The sequence below is a fragment of the Salmo trutta genome, chromosome 22 (assembly GCF_901001165.1).
Source record: "Salmo trutta chromosome 22, fSalTru1.1, whole genome shotgun sequence".
Classification (NCBI taxonomy): Eukaryota; Metazoa; Chordata; class Actinopteri; order Salmoniformes; family Salmonidae; genus Salmo; species Salmo trutta.
In genome coordinates this window covers 43,031,879-43,041,882 of record NC_042978.1, presented here as the reverse complement: position 1 = coordinate 43,041,882, position 10,004 = coordinate 43,031,879, and positions in this window count along the sequence as shown.

Sequence of the window (10,004 nt, the reverse complement as noted above, 5' to 3'; positions counted from 1 at the left end):
GTTCTAGCAGAGTGGTTTGAGGAGACAGACTGGAGGGGTGTTCTAGCAGAGTGGTTTGAGGAGACAGACTGGAGGGGTGTTCTAGCAGAGTGGTTTGAGGAGACAGACTGGAGGGGTGTTCTAGCAGAGTGGTTTGAGGAGACAGACTGGAGGGGTGTTCTAGCAGAGTGGTTTGAGGAGACAGACTGGAGGGGTGTACTAGCAGAGTGGTTTGAGGAGACAGACTGGAGGGGTGTTCTAGCAGAGTGGTTTGAGGAGGGAGACTGGAGGGGTGTACTAGCAGAGTGGTTTGAGGAGGGAGACTGGAGGGGTGTACTAGCAGAGTGGTTTGAGGAGACAGACTGGAGGGGTGTATTAGCAGAGTGGTTTGAGGAGACAGACTGGAGGGGTGTTCTAGCAGAGTGGTTTGAGGAGGGAGACTGGAGGGGTGTACTAGCAGAGTGGTTTGAGGAGGCAGACTGGAGGGGTGTACTAGCAGAGTGGTTTGAGGAGGGAGACTGGAGGGGTGTTCTAGCAGAGTGGTTTGAGGAGGGAGACTGGAGGGGTGTACTAGCAGAGTGGTTTGAGGAGACAGACTGGAGGGGTGTTCTAGCAGAGTGGTTTGAGGAGACAGACTGGAGGGGTGTTCTAGCAGAGTGGTTTGAGGAGACAGACTGGAGGGGTGTACTAGCAGAGTGGTTTGAGGAGACAGACTGGAGGGGTGTACTAGCAGAGTGGTTTGAGGAGGCAGACTGGAGGGGTGTTCTAGCAGAGTGGTTTGAGGAGACAGACTGGAGGGGTGTTCTAGCAGAGTGGTTTGAGGAGACAGACTGGAGGGGTGTACTAGCAGAGTGGTTTGAGGAGACAGACTGGAGGGGTGTTCTAGCAGAGTGGTTTGAGGAGACAGACTGGAGGGGTGTACTAGCAGAGTGGTTTGAGGAGGCAGACTGGAGGGGTGTTCTAGCAGAGTGGTTTGAGGAGACAGACTGGAGGGGTGTACTAGCAGAGTGGTTTGAGGAGACAGACTGGAGGGGTGTACTAGCAGAGTGGTTTGAGGAGACAGACTGGAGGGGTGTACTAGCAGAGTGGTTTGAGGAGACAGACTGGAGGGGTGTTCTAGCAGAGTGGTTTGAGGAGGCAGACTGGAGGGGTGTACTAGCAGAGTGGTTTGAGGAAACAGACTGGAGGGGTGTTCTAGCAGAGTGGTTTGAGGAGACAGACTGGAGGGGTGTTCTAGCAGAGTGGTTTGAGGAGGGAGACTGGAGGGGTGTACTAGCAGAGTGGTTTGAGGAGACAGACTGGAGGGGTGTTCTAGCAGAGTGGTTTGAGGAGACAGACTGGAGGGGTGTACTAGCAGAGTGGTTTGAGGAGGCAGACTGGAGGGGTGTACTAGCAGAGTGGTTTGAGGAGACAGACTGGAGGGGTGTTCTAGCAGAGTGGTTTGAGGAGGCAGACTGGAGGGGTGTTCTAGCAGAGTGGTTTGAGGAGGCAGACTGGAGGGGTGTTCTAGCAGAGTGGTTTGAGGAGACAGACTGGAGGGGTGTTCTAGCAGAGTGGTTTGAGGAGGCAGACTGGAGGGATGTTCTAGCAGAGTGGTTTGAGGAGGCAGACTGGAGGGATGTTCTAGCAGAGTGGTTTGAGGAGGCAGACTGGAGGGGTGTTCTAGCAGAGTGGTTTGAGGAGTTAGCGAGGTAACTTTGGTTAACCGAGATCCAACTCTGGATAACCGGTACCAGGTTGATTTATATGGCTACGAATGCTTCAGAACTAACCTGCTCCGGGGTAGGCTACTCAAGGTTAACTACATTTATCCTGAATGAAGTATCTGAGCTGCGAGTTCAGGACCAATGAAATCAGATTCCCTCCCTCTCGCAAACACTGCTTCATCATCCCCTTCATTTGAGGAAGACGACCGATTAAATATTTTATTCATCAAATCTTTTGTGTTAAAAAAAAATCCCATTACATATTTAGCAGTGAATGTATTTGAAAGTTCGCGCACCATAAAACTTTCATATGACGTTCTAAAATTATTTTATCGATAGAAGTAGGGAAAAGGGTGCTGTGTGCATTGATAAGAACACAAAAGCACATTAACGAGACGCAATAAAAGAAAGACAGCAATTCTTATTTCAGCATTTTCTCAATGAAGAGTTTGGCGTTGGACTAGCCACGCGCAGTTATAAACCTTCTGGAGTTTAGGTTAGCGGCAGGCGGACCAGCAATATCCACAGTTTTAGTACGGATGAAGCCTGAGCTGGAATGTGAAGCGAACTGAAGCTAGCTGATTTCAGAGAAGCCTGGGATAATCTAGCTTCACAAAGTATTCACACCCCTTCACTTTTCCCACGTTTTGTTGTGTTACAGCCTGAATTTAAAATGGTTTACATTGAGATTTTTTTTGTCACTGGCCTACACACGATACCCCAAAATGTCAAAGTGAAAATATGTTTTCTTTTTACATATTAATAAAAAATGAAAAGCTGAAGAGTCAATAAGTATTTCAAATCAAATTGTATTGGTCACATATACATGTTTAGCAGATGTTATTGCGAGTGTAGCGAAATGCTTATTTAATAACCCCTTTTTTATGGCAAGCTTAAATGAGTTCAGGAGAAAAGATTTTCTTAACAAGTCACATAATAAGTTGCATGGACTCACTCTGTGTGCAATAGAATAGTTTAACATGATTTTTGAATGAATACCTCATCTCTGTACCCCACACATACAATTACTTACACGGTCCCTTAGTCGAGCAGTGAATTCAAGACACATTCAACCACAAATACCAGGGAGGTTTTCCAATGTCTCGCAAAGAAGGGCAGCTATTGGTAGATGGGTTCAAAAGAAAAGTTGACACTGAATATCCCTTTGAACATGGTGGTTATTAACTACACTTTGGATGGTGTATCAATAAACCCAGTCACTACAGAGATACTGGCGTCCTTCCTACCTCAGTTGCCGGAGTGGAAGGAAACCTCTCAGGGATTTCATCATGAGGACAATGGTGACTTTAAAACAGAGTTTAATGGATGTGATGGGAGAAAACTGAGGATGGATCAACAACATTGTAGTTACTCCACAATACTAACCTAAATGACAGCGTGAAAAGAAAGAAGCCAGTACAGAATAAAAATATTCCAAAACATGCATCCTGTTTGCAACAAGGCACTAAAATAATATTGCAAAAACTGTGACAAAGCAATACATTTTATGTCCTGCATACAAAGCGTTATGTTTGGGGAAAATCCAACACATTACTGAGTACCACTCTCAACATTTTCAAGCATAGTGGTGGCTGCATCATCTTATGGCTATGCTTGTAATCGTTAAGGACTCAGGAGTAGTTCAGGATTTAAAAAAACGGAATGGAGCTAAGCACAGGCAAAATCCTAGAGGAAAACCTGTTTCAGTCAGCTTTCCACCAGATACTGGGAACTGACTTCACCTTCAACCTAAAACACAAAGCCAAATCTACACTGGAGTTGCTTACCAAGTTTTAACCTACATCTGCTTGAAAAACCATGGCAAGACTTGAAAATGGTTGTCTAGCAATGATCAACAACCAACTTGACAGAGCTTGAAGAATTTAGAAAATAATAAATGGGAAAATATTGTACAATCCAGGTGTGCAAAGCTCTTAGAGACTTACCAAGAAAGACTCACAGCTGTAATCGCTGCCAACGGTGATTTTAACATGTATTAACTCAGGGGTGTGAAAACTAATGTAAATGAGATATTTCTGTATTTCATTTACAATAAATGTGTAAATATTTCAACAACAAAAAAATACCCTTAGTCATTATGGGATATTGGGTGTAGATAGGTGAGAAAAGGCACTGTAGTATACCCCTTTAGATCAATAATTTAGCCAGCTAACTTTGATACACAGCCAGAAATAATTGTGGATTTTCCGGTTCATTAAGAAAGCAAAACTTAGATATGTGTTTTTGGTTGTTGAGTCAATTAGAGAATGTCCATTTCAAGCTTATCTTTCTAAAAAATGTAAAGTTATATCACAATATTTCGGCTAGTTAGCTTTTTACATTTGACATTTTAGTCATTTAGCAGACGCTCTTATCCAGAGCGACTTGACCCTGCTTTGTAGTATACCCATCAGGTGACAGTAGTTATAGTATCAACAGACAAATCAGGGATTGTTTTCTTTAGCCTGTGTCCCCATGCTACTCACATGACTACTGGGCTTCTCATGCTGCTCACGTCCACTCTGACCCCTGCTACCAATCACAATGGACTATTAATATGTCCTAAGTCATCTATAGATTTGTCTATAAACTTTACCCAATACCTTGAAAAGACCATATAAGCTCTGACTCCGGGTAAATGGAGGACTAGTCTAGCAGACTGATAGTCTACACAGTATCTCAGGTCAGGGGGATAAGGGGAGGTCTTGAACCCCCCCATCACAGTTCCACTTTTAGTTCCTCTGTAAAACCCATTCACCTCTCAGTCACTCAGGCGGTGAGGAATGCACACCCCACTCCAGCTTCACTGGTAAGTGAGATGCTTGGTAAATGTTAATACAGTCACTATTAGGCATACAACTTGATTGTGAGCTTAGAGATGTATGAGTTTGGAAGACCGTTCGTTCCAACTGGGAACTGAAGAAAATAAGGAATGTGCATGGTGTGGATGATTTTATTTAAAAAGAAACCTAAAAGACTAGCCTTGCTAGGAACTCTAATATGTACTTCGGTGGAAAGGAAGGGAGATTCCATAACAAAGAACCAGCTATGAAAGAGGAACACTCGATTCAGGAACAAACTGGTATCTGTCATCATACTGTCATCATGGTCCTCAGTCATACTGACCTTTGACACGACTTTTAGGACTATAGAAGATCAAGCTTTACTTATTAAATAGTACAAATATGAATAAAATATTTTACTAAATATAAAAGTGGACGGAAGAAGAGTCTAAGACTTCTGTGACAGTCACAATGGTTTAACAGCTACACCATTAATATGGACACTGTTAAATGAATGAACACGTTGATGGAGCAACAGACACCATTGCGCCATGGACACAGTTTAACTAGCCAGTTAACAGACACATTCGAATTGTGTCGCTGCTGATTGAATCACCAGGGTGGAAAATAGGATAGGATGAACTTTAATGTTCAATAATCTATTTTATTGAATGATTATTATGTCCACAAAATGGTAAATGGTTATTTTGTCTAAAAAACTATAGTTTTCGCAAGACTTTGGCTCAGTGGAGTGGACACAATGTTTTCAGTTTGGGTCTATTAACTTTAATGGTACAGTGCTTCAATGGCCTAGAGTCCTATGTAAAACTTCCACCTGTCAGATATATTGGGTTCAAAGTTGACATAAGGTACTATGTCAACTTTGAGAAAAATCTATATGACAATTGAGAAAAATCTATATGACCTGGCGGCACCTCTTGCACTATAATATTTATCTCTCTGACCCTCTGGACCCTTTCAGCAAACACAATTTGAACACAGAAAAAATGTAATTCCTACGCAGGAGCAATGAACAGAGAAAGATACACAATCTCACTGCCTCACATTCGCCCTCACATTCGTCAAGGTCATACGGTGCGTTAGTCATGAATGAGAGAGTTTGTCACAGTTTATCAGTTCGTTATCAGAACACCATGTGACTTGGCTCTTATGACACCATTCTCATATTCCATTCCATTAATTCAGGCACAAACCAGTTAAAACAAACCTAGACCCAGGTCTAGAATACATTAGCTCATTCTGGTCATTCAACATTACATTCCCCCTATTTTTTTCCTAACCCTACCACCCCTCCCACCCTCCCGATTGGAGTAAACTAACGTGTATCTTCGAGCACATAAACAGTACACTCCGATCTTAATTCCAACCCTTCAGTGTCCACAAACTAATCCATCTTTCCAAGTACAATACCATTTACCATTTCCTTTTGCCATACATCCTTTTATTTTACTGTGAATTCTTACGAGGGTCGTGAACCTCTCTATTTGTACCAATTCTACCAAGATTGCCCTAAAAATGTATATTTTACCTAAGAGTATAATCATATTTCCCATAAATGAATCAAGGGTTTTCAGATCTCCTAACAGTGCTGTTTGTAAGTCCATCTGAACGCAGACGTTGTGACTTCACAACCACACCTGGACCTGACTCCAAAATGCCATGCGTTGTCCTGTGTGGCTCAGTTGGAAGAGAATGGAGCTTGCAACACCAGGGTTGTGGGTGCAATTCACATGAGAGGACCCAAACAAAAACGTATGCACTCACTACTGTAAGTCACTCTGGATAAGTGTCTACTAAATTGTAAAAGTGAACCACTGAAGGACAGTACCAAAAAATATGATCTGTTTCCTTGTGGCAGTCTGCACAGGGCTTACTGTTCAATGCCCAATATATTGAGAATTGTTTTTGTGGCGAGAATTGTATATAATAGCTTAAATTGAAAAGAACGAATTCATGCATCAATTGATGTTTTGTATATCAGTTCATAAACCCAATGCTACAGTAATGGAACATCAACAATCTGTTCCCAGTTATCTTAGCTCCCAAACCTCTCAAACTTAAATTAAACTGAAACATTTAATGATTTATACTAGTCATTTTAATCCATGCATGGTTTTTCATTGGAGGCAGGCAAACCAATACATTCCTTTCTCTTTTGAGTAGTTGCCTCTTCCATTTTTGTGGCTGAACTGCAATGAGTTGGTTATACTTTTGTATTAAGCATACATCTCTAGACCTTTGTTAATTGCTTGTGTGACATAATTGTACTGTCTTTATTTACAATTTGTAAAGAATATACCTTACTTATACTTTTTTTAGCCATATAATGTACTCTAATATTTGTTTAGCCTCTTCTGGAGGATGGCATTGGACTTCTAACAAAATCTGTGTGGCTTCATTTTAAAAGGGAGGATACTTTAAAACAAGGTTCCATTGTCAATTCATCAGAAATGATTGGTTTTAAGCTGTATAACAACAAAAAGCCCCCTTTTGAACATTGGATGTGCCTCTCTTAGTAGCCTGCTGTAAAACCAGTTTGGATTTCGATATCATTTTGGTATAATGAAGGCTTTAAGAGAGAGGTTTAATGCCTTAATAGTTCATATTTTTAACCCTCCAAACTCATGTTCATTATAGAAATATGCCCATTTAACTTGATCTGGTTTGCCAATCCAAATAAAATGCAATATTTTTCTTGCATGACTTGAAAAGGGATTCTTCTGGAGTCGGTAGAAAGGTTTCTCAAACTCGGTCCTCCGGACCCCAAGGGGTGCATGTTTTGTTTTTTGCCCGAGCACTGCACAGCTGGTTCAAAAAATCATCAAGCTTTGATCATTTGAATCTGCTTTGTAGTGTTAGGGGTCCCGAGGACAGAATTTGTGAAACGCTGAGGTAGAGCGCAGCATTCTAAGGCACTGCATCTCAGTGCCTTAGAACAAATTCTTATTTACAATGATGGCCTACCCCAGCCAACGCTGGGGCAATTGTGCGCCGCCCTATGGGACTCCCAATCACGACCGGATGTGATACAGCCTGGAATCAAACCTGGGACTGTAATGACGCCTTTAGCACTGAGATGCAGTGCCTTAGACCGCTGCGCCACTCGGGAGCCCAATATAATGCCCTATAATGTTTGCAATTTAAAAAAATATATATAACCAGTTGGAAAAAAACATTTTGCATAATGCAATATACTCTGCAAGGGTGATTGATACAGCAGCACCGTGCTATCACTAGAGATGAGAACTTTGTGACTAAATTAGTGATTCAGTTAGTGACTTAGTGACTCACTACTTGATCGTAAGGCCCACCAACCTCAGAATGTATTGATTAAATGCCAAGACACATGTTGCGTCCAGGGCCAGGCTGCCCACCACCGTGCCCAGTGTTCAGATCAGGGTATGTCATCCACTGCAGTACGTCTTAATCAGAAAATGCCATCAGCACCTGCCATCAGCACCTGCCATCAGCCCCTGCCATCAGCACCTGCCATCAGCACAGCCATCAGCACCCGCCATCAGCACCCGCCATCAGCACCCGCCATCAGCGCAGCCATCAGCACCTGCCAGCAGCACAGCCATCAGCACCTGCCAGCAGCACAGCCATCAGCACCTGCAATCAACACAGCCATCATCATCTGCCATCAGAACCTGCCATCAGCACCTTCCATCAGCACAGCCATCAGCACCTGCCATCAGCACAGCCATCAGCACAGCCATCAGCAGCACAGCCATCAGCACCTGCCATCAGCACAGCCATCAACACCTGCAATCAACACAGCCATCATCACCTGCAATCAGCACAGCCATCAGCACCTGCCAGCAGCACAGCCATCAGCACAGCCATCAGCACCTGCCATCAGCACAGCCATCAGCACCTGCCATCAGCACCTGCCATCAGCATAGCCATCAGCAACTGCCATCAGCACCTGCCATCAGCACCTGCCACGTGCCAGAACGAGACATAGCTGAAATATTCATACTGCTCTTGTCAAGGCTCATATGTGAAGCCCCACTGAAACTTTTGGGGGCCGCTGAGCACTGAGACCTGGCGTTCCTGCCAGAGAGAGAGGAGGGGAGCTGCGGTGCTTGATTATGCTACAGGCAGTCTAAAGTAACATTCCAATTCTCCACTAAAGTGCTGGTTCACATTCCCTAGAAGATTTAAAAAGCATTGGGTAAATGATAGAAAAGACTATGTACAGTACATCAATGCCAGGTCGCAGTTGTAAATGAGAACTTGTTCTCAACTGGCCTACCCGGTTAAATAAAGGTGAAATAAAATTTAAAAATGCAAACCTTTAATTAATCACTGCGAGGGTGAACGAGTACACACTTCAAGGAGGGGGAGGGTTGGAATTTAACCTATGGCTGTAGGATAGGATAAGGTGTGCGTGCTTATGCAGGAGAAAGTGAATAGTGCTTATAGCGGGTCTGAGACTGATTCAAGCTGAGGCTGCTGGCTGGGCCTGTTCAGCTGTTGTCAGCACACCTCTCCCTGACTGAGCCCATGTGATGTCACCACTGGCTCTCAGCCTCTCTCTGGGGAGACAGAGTGCTGCCAAGGAAACCTCATTCACCTCCATCACAACTTGAAAAGTGGCCTCTGCTGTAGCAGTACTTTTGATCTGCTGCGAGGGGAATCTTTAAGGTGGTGAAGGAAACAAGTTATTTGCAAGTAATGACACACTCACCTCAGGAGTAATATATATATACATATACATATACACACACACAGTACCAGTCAAAAGTCTGAACACACCTACTCATTCAAGGGTTTTTCTTTATTTGTACTATTTTCTACATTGTAGAATAATAGTGAAGACATCAAAACTATGAAATATCACATATGGAATCATGTAGTAAGCAAACAAATATAAAAACAAATCAAAATATATTCCAAAATTTAGATTCTTCAAAGTAGCTACCCTTTGCCTTGATGACAGCTTTGCACACTCTTAGCATTATCTCAACCAGCTTGCATCAACTGGAATGCATTTCAGTTAACAGGTGTGCCTTGTTAAAAGTTAAATTTGTGGAATTTCTTTCCCACTTAATGCATTTGAGCCACAAGGTAGGAGTGGTATACAGAAGATAGCCCTATTTGGTAAAAGACCAAGTCCATATCATGGTAAGAACAGCTCAAATAAGCAAAGAGAAATGACAGTCCATCATTACTTTAAGACGCGAAGTTCAGTCAATCTGGAAGATTTCAAGAACTTTTAAAGTTTCTTCAAGTGCACTCGCAACAACCATCAAGCGCTATGGTGAAACTGGCTCTCATGAGGACCGCCACAGGAAAGGAAAGACCCAGAGGTACCTCTGCTGCAGAGGATAAGTTCATTAGAGTTACCAGCCTCAGAAATTGCAGCCCAAATAAATGCTTCACAGAGTTCAAGTAACAGACACATCTCAACATTAACTGTTCAGAGGAGACTGCATGAATCAGGCCTTCATAGTTGAATTGCTGCAAAGAAACCACAACTACAAGACACCAATAAGAAGAAGAGACTTGA